Consider the following 14,934-nt stretch of genomic DNA (forward strand, 5'->3'; position numbering starts at 1 on the left):
ACACACATGGCTTCATATGCTTACTTTTAGAGCCAAAGAAGAGACAGCATTACCGTGAAGGACTGAAGAAGAATACAAACCTGGACCAGGTCAGTGCCTACGATGCTACAGCTGACAATGAGAGTGTGTTAGAATTGTCATCATGTCGTTTCTGAATAGTACAGCTGGTCAAAAGCTGTTTAATGAGAAGGGGGTTTGGGGGTTGAAAAATTAACATTTTTCTAAGCCAAATGTTTTTATGGAAAAAATGTTATCAGTTTGGGATTTTTTTTTTAAATCAAAACTTTTTTCACCACGCCTATCAACTTCGTTTTTTGCTTATTGTGATCCTAGTTTTGGTAAACGATAATGAGTTAAATAAAAATTGCACGAGACTTTTTTTGGGGGGGAAAGGTTCATTTCTAACCCTTCGAATAGAAAACGATTTTGAAACTTTCCCAATCTTCCTGCCCCCACTTTTCAGCCAGTTCTACTGAACCATTGTTTCATTTCTCCCCTTATGAAATCAGGCCAATTCCTGCAATATCAGGCGCTAATCGTCACTGTTTTCGCATGGTCTCATGTTGATACCAACTTCCCTTTAAGGAAATGGTCTTCCAGTTCTAAGGATCCCTGGCACACATGCAAGTCCTGTATTAACTGGGATGTACGTGCACTAGTTGGGACTCTCTTGTTCTTAGTCATCGTGTTACAATTATGGTCTCTGATGGAAAGCAAATTAAATCAAAAGCATCAATGACCCTTGGGACCGGACACAAGAGGAGCACTGGAGCACAAGGTCTCTGCAGGCTTAGTCCTGCTGGCAGCACTAGTCTCCACAAAGTAGGCAGGGAGGAGTGGGAAGGAGGCCGGATCATAGTCCCTCCCTTCCCCCCACATTGCCCGCAACCCTGAGAGGAGCTGACCCTGTACCCTGATGGCTCCCTCTGCTACGTTGAGATAGTGAGGCTATTTGTGGTGGGGTGGCTGCCCCACACAGAGAGAAGAAGGGGTTAAAAGCAGCACCAGGGAGGCTGGGCAGAACCCACGAATCAGGAAAGGGCTTACTGAGCCCACCACGAGGGGGAAGGCTTGCTGGAGCAGCCAATCAGGGCTGGCGAGGGCCATATATAAAGGGCTGCTCAGCAGAGCAGAGGGGAGTCTCTCCCTGGAAGGCAAGGGAGGAGGACTGACTGAAGAATTGGCATGGGAAGAGCAGGGCAGGGCCAGCAGAGTGTGTCGGGACCCAGAGTAGCGGGGTGGTCTGGGTCGTCCCCACCCCCCTCACCCCACTTGCCAATGAGGAGAGCGGCCGGTATCCAGACTGCAGTTTGCCCCTGAGGTGAGGGGCTGGACCTTGGCCTGCAGTTGGCTGCTGAGGCAAGTGGCAGGACTAAGGACTGCCGGTCCCTGGGAAGGGGGGGAGATACCGAGGTGGGGGCACAGCCAGAGGACCAGGCCCAAAAGAGGACGCTGCAGTCCGGGGAGTGACGTGGGTCCAAAGAGTGGAGACTGCAGGCGAGACACCACTAGCTGAGGGTGGAGTGGAAGGGCCAAGTGCTAATTCCGAGGATGGCCAACAGGAGGTGCCATGGTTGTGAGTCCCACTTTGTTACCCTATTGCACTGACATGTTTACAGGGACATGCATGCTTATGTAGCCCTTCTGCCAGGTGGGGACAGCAGCAACGAGGGCCGGGGTCAATAGCCAGGTGGTTCTGAACAATACAAAACAGAAGTGGCTTGCGCTCCCCCCCAGCAATCTGGGAAAACTTGGGTGGGTTCGCCTCCCACCCCTGAATTGATGCCTCTGCCTCTGATCGTCAGAGGTTTCTGCCACTGTTGGTTGCTTTCTGTGCCTCTGTTACTGCCGCTGCATGTCACCATTGCTGCTGGTTGTTGTTACTACTGCTGCCCTTGATACCGCTGATCACAGCTGCCACCATCACTGCTGCCTCCCTCCGTGGTGCCGGGTTCTGGGGTGCTCCCACTTAGTCCAGTTCTCAGTGATTTCAGCTCTTTAGTGATTTCTTCAGGTAGTTGGGAACCTCGCTTCTGCTGCTACTTCTGCATTGTCTTTTCACCACAGCGCTGTCTCCATACCAGGTGTAACCTTCAGCCCCCCTGAGATCAGCTTATCAGTGAGTTCAGCTCTAACGCACACTGAAAAAGAACCAGGGCTCTCATGTGAGTCTAGTGAGTGTTGTCTTTAAACACTGAAGGGGGGAGGGTCCAAGGGTTTCTGGGACGCTTTAAACAGGTCCACACATCACATAGCAACAACTGTGTCCACCCCCTTCTGCCCTGTACTTGGCATCACTACCTCGTTTAGCAAGTGAGGTTACAATTAGGGTGACTCCCCTCATCAGGCCATGTTAAGTACAGTCCTGTTGCCCTTTACTCATACAATAAGGATCATAACATTTAATTACCCCTGCATTCAATACTAATGTGAGTTTTAACCCAAAACAGATCACTTTGGCAACGCAAATCTGTCTGCTGATCTCTTAGGCAGAGTAGGCGTGTCTATGCAAATACAGTCTGCTCCTGAGGTTCCTCCAAGTTCATCACTAGGTGTCAGGGGAGAACTCTTCCGGACCCTGCTTACACTTGAGTACATTGCCAAATTAGGCCCTTAATAAGGCCAAAGGTCACACATGAAGTCTTTGATAGAGTCAAGAGTTGAACTCAGACCTCCCAAGTCCCAATCTATTGCCTTAGCCACAAGACCAGCCTTCCATCTTAGAGAAAGAATTTATAACTATGTAACCTCCTCTAATACCATATAACATATGGCTTTGTTCACTTTCCTCAAACATAACCAAAGAAATTCAAGCAGACCGCAATAGAAGTCAGCTATAGAAAAATGCATGGACTCCCTTGTGAGATATTAGTGCACAACTCGTTCTTTTATATGTAAGTCTATAAGTTTGAGGGTATTTTTCCTATCCTCGCCCCCCCCCCCCATCCACTTAGGCAGATGAAGCCTCAGCTGGACTACTGTACCAAATTCTGGGCACCACATTTTAGAAAAAAATTGTACAAATCAGAGTACAAAAGAGAGCAACAAAAATGATAAAAGGTTTAGAAAACCTGATCTATGAGGAAAAGTTAAATAACTGGGCAGGTTTAATCTTGAGAAAAGAAGACTGAGTGGGGACCTGATAAGTCTTCAAATCAGTTAAAGGCTGTTAGAAAGAGGACGATGATCAATTATTCTCCATGTCCACTGAAGGTAGGACACAAAGTAATCGACTTAATCTGCAGCAAGGGAGATTTAAATTAGACATTAGGAAAAAACTCAGTATAAGGATAGTTAAGTTCTGGAATAGACTCCTAAGAAAGGTTGAGGAATCCACACCATTGGACCTCTCAAGGTCCCTCTAGTCCTACATTTCTATGATTCTATGTAAACCCTCACAATCTTTGATGTATTTATTCTCACAACACCCTTGTGAGGTGGGGAAATGCTGTCATCTCCATTTGTAAACTGAGGCCAGGAAAGACTATGTGGCTTGTCCAAGGAAGTCTGTGGTAGAGCAGAGAATTGAGCCCATATCTCCCAAGTCCCCAGGTAGGACCCAAGCCACTAGACCATCATTCCAAATTGGGAAGGCCAAATCCTGAGAGGTGTTTACCATTTGGAACACCAAGTAAATAATGTGAGAGGCAAGTGCCTCAGGTTTCTTGTTATTGGCAATCTGATTAAAATTAGATACTTGGAGAAATGACGATACCCAATGTTGCAGTTTCTGAGGTTCAGCAACAACCAACGCCAACTGCACACTTTGGATTTCAAACTTAATACAATAAGCACTAAGCCATCCGTAAGTCTGAGAATGCACAGAGCAGCTGTTGTAACAGAATCCTTTTTCAGCTTTTTAGTTAGACCGTCACAAACATGTTGCCAAAACCCCATGAATATTTCAGCAGAACTAACACACATGAAGAAATTATCTCAAAAATGGTCTGATGGTGCCAACTCATGCTGCTAAAGTTATTGCCCGATAGGTTCCCTACAAGGCATAGCACAGAGGGGAACAAAACCACTCTCATTCTGTGGAAATGGGGCTATGGGCCGTGTAAAGGCAAATACAAGGGTGTTCTCCTTCCTCCATAGCTACCACACCTCTCTGCAAAATTTCTCCACAGCGAATGTGTGCTCATAGTGCTCACTGTAATTCACAATAAAATTGGACTAACAGTCCATGTGAGGTCAAATTCTTCCCTGACATACGCATGCAAAACTCCTGCTGAAATCAATGGGAATTACATGTATGTAATTTTAGGAAGAAGTTAGTCCCATGAGTTAATTTTATAATTGCCAACATCAAATTCTGGCACCAGAGTCACAGATGTGTCTCCTGAAATGCAAACACCATTAAATATTTAATTTAATTTAAGATCCACAGGAATCTGCCATATCTTAAGGAGTGCTAAGCTCCAGGCACTCTTATCTCCATCTTACTTAACAGAGGAGCTCCGAAAGGACAATGATGTGGAAGCATTTGAAAGCTAGTGCTTTTTGATTTTTGTAATGCACTTTATTCCGTTTCAGGAGTATGAGTTATCTAGTGCATAGGAGTAGTGTATGAGCCCTCTAGTGGTGCTCCCTGTGCTCTGTGTTTTAGAAGCGACCAGAAACCAGCCAGACCAGCCATGTGTATATAGCTAGGCATAGCTTGTTTGTGTGTATTTAGTTAACCTGGTTATTTGGGACCCACCTGTTCCCATGGGGCTTCTTTATATGTTGTTGTTGGTTGTTGTGTAACACAATTATTACAAAAAAAAGTTATTCTTGCCCTTCATTAAAATAACTCTGTGACAGGGTGGACTAGGCCCTGAGTCTCTCTGCTGGAGGCCTCAGAGTCCCGCTACACCTGTCCCAGGAAAAGAGTAGTGGAGCTAAGTCCTCCAAGCAGCCTAGAGAGGCTGCGTGGGACGCAGCCAATCAGGAGGGGAGGCTGCAAGGGGCTAGCCAATCAGTGGGTTTCAGCTAGTATAAAAGAAGCCACCGTGCAGCCCAGAGTTAGATGCTGTTTGGAGCCCAAGAAGTAAAGGTGGTGCTCCAAGGGGGCTGAAGAACTGCAGTACCATGGACAGCTCAGTGCTGCTGGGAGCGAGAGTAAGCTCCTGGCTGGCTGCTGGGTCTGAACATAGAACACCCCTGAGGTAAGGGTGAAGCATTGGTGGAGGTTGGCACCATGCAGAAGTGACAGAGGGAACTGAAAGCAATTTAGTTAAAGGAACATGGCGGTGTGTGACTGCTATTCTTAGGGTCCCTGGGCTGGGACCTGGAGTAGTGGGCGGGCCCAGGTCCTGCCCCCATAAGCCATTGGGGAAGTGGCCTACAGTTGGACAGTGATAAACTCCAGAAGGGGAACTGAACTGTAAGAGGCCCAGCTGGAGAGTTGGGGCCAGAACAGACCAGAGTGGGCAAAAACAACAAGGAGGCTGGAGTGGGCAAAGAGTCTCCCGGAAGGAAGCCCTGGGGGCATGGCCCCCTACTAGGGCCAGGAGCGCATAAAGACCCCAGAAGGGGTCTGTTTGAGTTGTGTTCCATACAGACTGTGTGCCTTGGCCAGAGAGCTGAGTCACTAAAAACTGCCAGAAGGGGTCACCACAGACTGAAAGAGGTGCAGACACACCCAGCTGGAGGGTAGGAGGGGGGCTCATGAGAGGTTGGTGCCACCCCATTACAAACTCACTCTGAACAAATGACTAGCCACTAGAAAGATCCATTTACAAAGACAACAACATTAGAAATATCTAAACATGAGTGGCTAGAACACAAATGTTCAGTTAAGACGCCACAGGAACTTGAGCCAGTTGCCAATTTTAAATAAATGCTAATATTTTTCTAAGGTTTTGATTATGTCCAATATTTGTAATTCTTTATTGAAAATGTTAAGTTGTTTTAACACAATAAATACATTAGGTTTGCTGTGGGGGGGAAAAAAGCTGGGCAAATAATTTATAGCAAAAATTTATTTCATGAATTGTCTGCAAACAGCTTAATTTTTTATCTTGAGTTTGTTATTAACAATTATCTGCCAAATTTCCGTGAATGATTTTTAACCTATAAATTGTTCATTGTTAGTAGTTGATATTATTAAATTAGAGCTGTGCTGGCTAGATTGGATTGGTTACATAGGTCCTGTTCCCTTTAATTCTTAGAATCAGGCTGCAGTGCAAATACTTGCAATTATGAGTTGAACATGAACTTTCCCTCTGTATGCTTCAGTATTTGTTTAAAACTAGCTGGTTCCACTAACATTCATGCCAATAAACTTGTTTGCTAGAATATTCAGAGAAAGTGGCCATATAAGATGCATGAATATAGTCCAAGTGAATTAAGTAAAAATCTTCACCCGGCTCAGACTGGTGATATTGACATTCTAGCAAAGAGATGGGAGACTAGTTGACATAACATTGGAAAAAAATCACTTGTAATTACACTTTGGTTAATACAACAAAAGCTCTTTTGGGGCTGTTTTGATACTAGGTAGAAGAAGAGACGTTGCAATAAGAGAATCTGCTTTATGTTGGAATTATTAAAGGAGGCGGTTTTGAATAAGAGGATACTAGATGCTTAAGTGTTGTTAAGAGTTTAGCCGAAGAATAAACATGGCTTTCGGTAGCAACATCCCTAACGACACTCTGATTTCTGTTTGAGAAGACTTGGGGTCAATTGGAGGTTCTAATAATCCTGCAAGGGAGTTTTTGTTAAAAGCATCTGCAGTTGCTAAGAGAACTATCTCAAGCCACTGGAATATAGAAGATAAATGGACTATTACGAAATGGTGCAATGAAATGAATGAGCTGGTGAGCCTAGAAAAAATAGGACCAGATTCTCAGCTGGTGTAAATGGGTACAACTCCTCTGAAGACACTGAGCTACACCGACTGACAGCAGCTGAGAATCTGGCTCGTATTTCTGAAAGGGAAGAGCTGGTGATTTGGGAAGCTTATCGTCCTTGGTTTTAGACTTTTATGATTGAGACTTGCATCTGTTATAAGTACAGCTTTTCACAGTGGATTTCTGTATCATATTTGGTTTATTTTGATCGGTGCTGTTTGTGCTCAGATGTTTGGCGCTGTGTGTGTGTGTGTGTGTGTGTGTGTGCCCTCTGTGTGCTGCCCCAGCTCTGCGCAGACAGCCGGCATGGCAGACCTCAAGCAAACCGCCCAATGACCACAAGCTCTGTTAAGTTACAAAAGCACCCAGCCAGGTTTATTGTCAACGAAGCGTGGTACTAGTATCCCGCAGACTCTGCTGGACCACTAATACATTTATCCCTGTAACAATGGACCAGCTCAGTGAACCGTGGGACTTTCCATTCCTCCCTAGGCTGGACAAAGACACTCCCTCTGAAATACATCTTTATACCCTCATACAAATGGGTTACATTCTGCTGCTCTGACATAGTTACTGCCCCCTGATGTGGCTAGTTATCACCCATCACCTTGTACATGTTGTTTCAATCAAAACATTTCTATTATGTAGTCATCTTGACCGTATCTTTTAGGAGGGGTCAATATTCCTGTTATCCTTGTGGGATGTTTTTGTACCATTCTCGATATCAGGATGTTCTGGTACTACTTGATATCGGGCAGTTGTCTCAAGTGCTTGGGGGAGGCACACATCAAAGACAAGTGCTGTATCTGTAAGAACTTTCGGCCCCACACGCAAAAAGAGCGGGATATTCGACTCCGGGCTCTCCTTATGGAGTTGCCCTGCATCCGGCGTCCAAGCCATCTAGGCATGAGTCGCTGAGCACCTTGGCATCGGTGAGAAGTGCACCCCTGGCACGGGGCTCTGTACCGAAAAAGAAAGTGAGAAAACACGGCTCTCTGGCACTGGTGAAGAAAAGCCCGGTGGCAGCGGGCAAAGTAACAGCCTTGGGCCGTCCGCCTTCCCTGGAGCCCTGCAGTCAGCCCTCTCCAGTTGGGGCCATTAGCCCAGTAAAAGGTCCTCCTCCGACTCCTGCGAGCGGTACTGGACTGACTCCTGCTGGCGCCGACGCGTACTCCCCAGGCATCGGAGGAGCACAGGCCTCCACCCGTTCGGGGCCAGCTGATAAGGCTCCCTAGGGAGCAGTGGAGTGCTGCCGATCCCCCGAGGCGATGACGTGCTCTGCACCACCGCGCTGACGGACGTTGGAGCCTCTGTCCAGGTTGGCATGTAGGGTGACCAGATGTCCCAATTTTGTAGGGACAGTCTAAATATTTAGGGCTTTTTCTTATATAGGCACCTATTACCCCCCACCCCCGTCCCGATTTTTCACACTTGCTGTCTGGTCACCCTAGTTGGAGCTACTCGCCATCAGTTGCCGGCGTTGCGGTCACAGTTGTCCTGACATGGTTTGCCGAGAGGGAGGCGCCGGTTCCTCTGCTACCAGCACCAATCGCCATCCTGCAGGTTGTCGTCTCGTCACCAATCCTAGTTGCTGATGCTGTGGCAGCGTTTTCCTTCCTGCCTCCATTCCCCTCGGCACTGACCCCAGTCTCCATGCCGTTGGTACCGGTCCCCCTGTGCAGGGCATTGGTCACCGTTATCGGTGGTCTCAAGGCAGACTCGGACATCTACAGCCCCTCTGGGGTCTCCAGAAGGGGTTTCCTCCAGAACCAAGGTCCGCTTTAGCCCCTTGCCTAGACCCTAGCGGTGAGAGTGGGCTACCAAGCCGGCATCGATAGTGTTGGGCCAGTGGCCTGTGCAGTGGCTTTGTTGGAACATGTGGGGGGTTCCAGCTGTGGCTATGCCCCCTTCGCTCCACTTGTTCTGATGGCTTGGATCCTGCGTGGCTGAGCACAGGAGAACAGGAATGCTTGGCTCATGTTCAATAGGTTTTGCTGACTCAGCAATCTTGAGAGGACGCTGGCTTTGACAGAGTAGTGCTCCAAACTACAAGACTGAACTTCAAGCCCACCTTCGAGGATTCTGCTTGTGAGTCCCCTACCATGGAATCGACGTGAGCAAGCACTCGAAGGAAAAATGGTTACCCACCTTTTCGTAACTGTTCTTTGAGATGTGTTGCTCATGTCCATTCCCTTTCCAGCCCCTCTGTCAGAGTTGTCGGCACGAAGGAACAGAGGGCACAGGGCCAGTGGCACCTGATTTACCAGTGCATGAGCATGGCACTCAAGGGGGCGCCATGGCCACTACGGATACCACTAAGGCAAAAATCTCCTATGACCACGCACATGGGCGCCAGGCTACATGGAATGGACATGAGCAACACCTCTCAAAGAACAACAGTTATGAAAAGGTGGGTAACCATTTTTTCCACCCTTACTAAAATAAGTAATCCTTATGCAAATAATCCCATTGAAGTCAGTGTAACTACTTGCGTGGGTAAGGATTATTCACACAAATAGTGGATGCAGGATCAGGGTTATGTATGTACAGTTTTGCTTGATTGTGTTGTACATTTATGTACCTGTCACTTATGTTCTTAGTATTCTTTAGCCTATTTTACAATTTTTTCTGTAGGATCTCCAATGATAATATCTAAGTGCTTACTAGGTACATTGTATCCACATAGCAAAGTCCTTCCTGGTCTCTTTAGGGTATTCTGCTTTTCTCCATCGTCTGGTTTAGCTAAGAGGCTCTGCTGGGCTGAATATATTTTAGGTAATGCTGGTAGCGCCACCTATTAAGGCTGTCTGACACGTCCCATTCTATGGCCCTGTTTTCAGTTGCTTATACTTTTGCCAAACTTTAACCGTTTGGGCTACAATTTTCCATGATGAGCACCTGACTGTTAATTTCAGCCCAAAATGGTTTAACCATCGCCAAGAGTGATGCTAGGGGAAAACGCACTGTTTTGCCCATGTTAAAAAAAACTATAGTGACCTTCCTTTGGATAGCTCTCGTGCCCCTAAGCTTTGGAGCAGGGACTTGAAATTTGGCAGGGGGTAGTGTGTCTTTGTATCAGTGATGTGCCTTTGGGCATCCTAGTGAAAATCTGCCCACATGTGGCCAAGTTATAAGCTTTTGGAAAAATCACAATGATGCCTGTCTTAAGGCTGCCTATCACTTTTCAGTATGAGCTCCAGGGCCTCTATGCAAGGCAGAGGTAAATGACCTACTGATGGCACAGTCAGTCTAAATTGTCTCAAACTGGAGCAGAAGGCAGGTTTCCAGGGAGGGGCTTTAAAAGAAGATCCCTGCTCAATGGGAGAAGAACAGGGAGAGAGAACAGATTTCGGGAGAGAAGTCGGACCAGGGCCAAACTATTGCCTAGTAGATCTCCCAGAGGTGTGGGAGATGTTTATGGTGCATCATATTTGTGGATTTTGATGGGCTAGACCTGTAAGCGACCTAGCCAAAAGCCTAAGTCTCTGGCTACATCTACACTAAAAGCACTACAGCAGTCTTACATGTCAATGTACTGAGCACTTTCCAGACTCGTGCAATTCCTATATGCCAGTCGCACTGTGTATGCTCCCAGGTGCTTTTCACAGGCAAACCCAATACAGTTTTGCACAGGCAATGTTAATTCAGGCACTTCCTAACTTTTGAGTGCTTGACTTTGCAACTTGAATGCTCTTTAATGTGGTATTTTGTGTGTGTAAAATGTAGTTGTCTGGTTTTCTGTGCATGTGCGAACACATGCACACGAGCTGGTTATTTAAAACATAGTTAACCCTAGGTTTCCAGTTAAGTTTACTTCTAATAAAGTAGTAGTTTAGATTCTTGATATTATTCTTGCTTTTTTTTTAATGCCTCTTGTTCTATATAACCTAAAATATTCCAAACATATACACACCATTGAAATGTATAACCACAATAGAGGTTTTATTGAAAATATTTGATTCAGTGGATTCGAAGATCAAGTGACCAAGGGAAATAGTTGCATATTTCAACAGCTCTTCCAAAGTTTTTTTTTGTCACTTTTCCCTCTCTAGCATCTTTTCTTCTCCATCTCTCTTGCTAAAACCCTTTTCAGTTCCTTGTTCATCTCCCACCTTAACAACTGCAAGCTCCAGTTAGCCAAAAGGTTAGTCCTCGCCCTCCTCTGCTGCTATGGACATGCCATTCCCTGCAATAATTTCTTCTCATCCTATTCAATATACTAATCCTTCCCTTCAAGGCTCTGAATAACTCTGACTCCACTCTCATTTCTTCCTACTTACCCTCTGTCTGCTTATCCTGCCCAAGCCCTCATCCTAACTGATCCCATCTCAGGCCTTTAAATCCAGACAGATAGAATTCCTTATATATCAGATTCTATTATGCCTGCATTAGGTTAGTACAAGAGAACATCAATTTTAAAATGGTATCTAGAGAAAAACACTATGTGCAAATTAAGATTTTTTTTTTCCATTGGTCATACTAGAAATTCCAAGCTACAGCTAATGAAACTGTAATAATAGCTGGGACTGAAATGTGGAGATTTTACAGATGTGAGGGTTCCTCCTCCCCCCCCAAACAGAGAATCTTTTCTTAACTGATTCATTTTATGGTAACTAAGACAGTCCAGTGCCATGTCCCAGAACAAGGTTTCCCATTAAGTCTTCATGCTTAGCTCTTGCTAGTGAGATGTAGGGGTCCAACCATTAGAAAATGTTTTGGCCAAGTTCTTTGGCAATATTCAGTACTGGCTGCATTGCTCACAGAAGGCCGGTGGACCATTCATGACGCGATCCTTGGGAGACAGTCTAGAGGATATTTGTACATCTAGGGACAGATTTTTCCAGAGAGCTCCGCACCCAGCAGCTCTCATGGGGCTCTGAGCACTTTTGGAAAACTTGGCCACTTCATTTAGATGCCTAAATAGAAGCTGAGCTCTTTGGAAAATCCGGCTCAATGGTGGGCGCTGACTAAACGTGAAACCTGGCCCGTGGCATTCGTACTCGAGGGCAGGTGCAGCAGTGAACAGAGTGACCTGAAAGTGGCCCATGGCAAGTGAGCAGCCCGTCCGGATCCAGGCCTGAGCCGCAGCTCCCTAGTGCATGCTTGGAGGTGAACTAAAGAGCAAGGTTGCACTTATACTATATTAAGCGGGGGTGGGATTAATATTGAGAGAGAAAATGGACCCACCAGAGTACTACCGCCCCATGCCAGCAGGTGGTAGCTGCTTGCCAAACAGCCACCTGCCTACGGCCATTGGACAGAGGGGTTCAGTGGGAGCTCTGTGACCAACAGGGCAAAGTAAGCGGCAGGTTGGCTCATTACAGCCTTCCCCCAGCTACGAAGGGTATAGCGCTGAATCACGCACAGCTGTTTTCGTTTGGTTGGGTGTGTCTTTGTGACCGTGCTGACCTGCCAGAGGCTGGCAAGCAAAGCAAAGAGCTGCTGCTTCTAAGTCAGTATTTCCTTTTTACTCCCCAAACGGGGGGAGGACTTCAGCTTTGCCTCTCCCAGGTAGATTGCCCCTGGAGATGAGCCCAAAGCCCAGTGCCAGAATCTACTCCCTTCCCCAAAGTGTTCTTTACTAGGGCCATTAGCCTGAATGCCAACCCCTGCAGCAGCATTATGCATGAGCATGCAAAGGTGAGACCCCAGAGTACAAGAATAGGAGTGATCCCAAAACATGTGAATTTTGGAAGGATGCGTGGAGTCTTCACTGCTGGCTGTGTGAGGAAGAGTGACAAACGGGAGTTATTTTTTTTTTAACCTGAATTAAGTGGGTTTTTTTAGCCATTGCTTTGAGGATAGAAGAGACAGAAGGAAACCTTTTTAATCTTCCTGAGTAATTTAAAGTGACAGAATCTGGTGAGACATAGAAAAGTGGTGTTAGACATAAAACGGTGAAGATATTTTTTGGAGACATAACCCTCAGACAGAGAGAGAGGTGCGTGACAGAGGCACCAGGAAAATTGTGGTGCAAGGATAAATTTTTTTTGTACTACCTCCATGGTGTTATGGCTAATATCAGTACATATTATCCTGAGTGTAAAAAAGGATGTCCTGAATCACTAAGGGAGGGTGAGGTAACCAATGCAGTATCGGGTTCGATCAGAAACAGAGAGGCTTCCTCCAAAACTTGTCCTAAAGCTAAATTCCAACTTCACTCCAATCTGGAGGAAGTATTGGGGGGAGGAGGGGGGGGGAAGAGCTCGCCTCTCTGTTCCCAGCATAATCTACAAATCAGAAGGAATTTCCCAAACAATCTGTGTATTTACTAAAAACAACATCTGAGCCAGATGCTACCCACGGGGGAACAACTAGATTTTCTACCAGGGTGACAACGAAATGCAGAAGTCTAAAATCCGACAGGCGCTCGAATCTGATGTAGAATCAAGTACCAGGGAAGTATTGGTAACAGCGTAAAACGAGGTCATGAAGGGGAGCTTCCTCAAGGCAGAGGAAGGGGAGGGAGTCAGTTTGGATGACTCACGTCACGCAGCTGTTCTTGCTTGCTTCCTGAGGGCCGGAAGGGCACTTAGATGCAGTTGCACCAAAACTCCGTACGGGAGCAACACCTCCTGTAATGGTGCAGGGAAAGGCTCCTTGGTAAGTGTGTACTTTTGAGATGTCATTAAAGTATTTCAATTTGCAGTTTATCTGTGGGTGGTAAATGGAGATCAGGGAGGGCTTGTCCTTTAGCCTGCCAGGTATGTCTTAGGGTATATCTACATTGCAATTAAAAACCCGTGGTTGGCCTGTACCAGCTGGCTCGGGCATAGGGGCTGTTCAATTGTGGTGTCGGCGTTCGGGCTTGGGCTGGAGCCAGGGCTCTAGGACCCTGCAAGGTGGGATGGTCCCTGAACTCAGTGTTGCTGCCTGACCCCGAATGTGTACACTGCACTTAAACAGCTCTTTTGCCCAGGCCCCACGAGCCTGAATCAACTGGCACAGGCCAGCCCTGGGTGTCTAATTGCAGTGTAGACACACCCTGAGAGTATGCAGCAGTGAACTGTTGTCCATTAGTACTAAAGGTACAGGCCACCCCACACACACACACACGGAATTTGCCAAGTACCTTGTATATCTTCTAGCACCCTGGAACCTTTAAATGAATCCTCTGTCATTCCAGTTTACCTTAACTGTTTCACAGTCCTGTGTCTGTATCCGTGGGTTTGTTGCATCCTTACCTACATGTTGTTGTTAAGTAACAGAAATGGTGCAATCCTGACTGTATTGCTAAGCTCTAGTAATCTCTTCACCTCTGTGAATTTACTTATTACATGCTGTTGGGCTAACTATATAACTGTATTCTAGTACGTCTTTGCATCCATCCAACTTGTATTCCACCAGCCTGTTTAATGTATATATGCACTTTTTGCAGTATCTCCAGCAGAGTGATGGCTCTGCTATAAAAAGCATGCCAACATTTGGTATCAACTGCTTACTTTCCATCCTTTCTTCCTGTTGCATCCATCCTTCTTTGCTTAAGAAACCAATACAGGGAGCTTGGTCACTTATTTCTCTCCTGGGGACTTTTTGTGTAGGCTTTTTCTCTTGACTCACTATTGGTTCCAGCAAAGAGACTTCTGTATAATGACTTATGGTACCTTCTCTCCTCTCCCGCACATTCCCCATTGCACTCTAATGGCCCGATCCATTGAAAGACTCTGAGACCTGAATGGGAGCTGGATCAGACCCTAAATGCAGTCTCATGGTCACAGTGATATTACTGCTGCAATCTTCACTATCTGGGGAGGGAATGTGTGTGTAGGTACTTGTACAGCCCACATCATCGCAATATCTGAGGGTCTTCTTGGGGGGAAGCCAAAGCAAAAAGGTGAGGTATATTTTGTAGCAGGGTCTCCCAAGGATCTGTACTGGGACCAGTGCTGGTCAACATATTCAGAAATGATCTGGAAAAGGGGGGAAACAGTGCAGTGGCAAAGTTTGCAGACAATACAAAATGACTCAAGATAGTTAAGTCCAAAGCTGACAGTGAAGAGAGATAAAGGAATCTCACTAAACTGGGTGATCGGGTAACAAAATGCCAGATGAAATTCAATTAGTGTAAATACACAGTAATCCACATTGGGGAAACATC

This window comes from Trachemys scripta, chromosome 6, assembly GCF_013100865.1.
Source record: "Trachemys scripta elegans isolate TJP31775 chromosome 6, CAS_Tse_1.0, whole genome shotgun sequence".
NCBI lineage: Eukaryota > Metazoa > Chordata > Testudines > Emydidae > Trachemys > Trachemys scripta.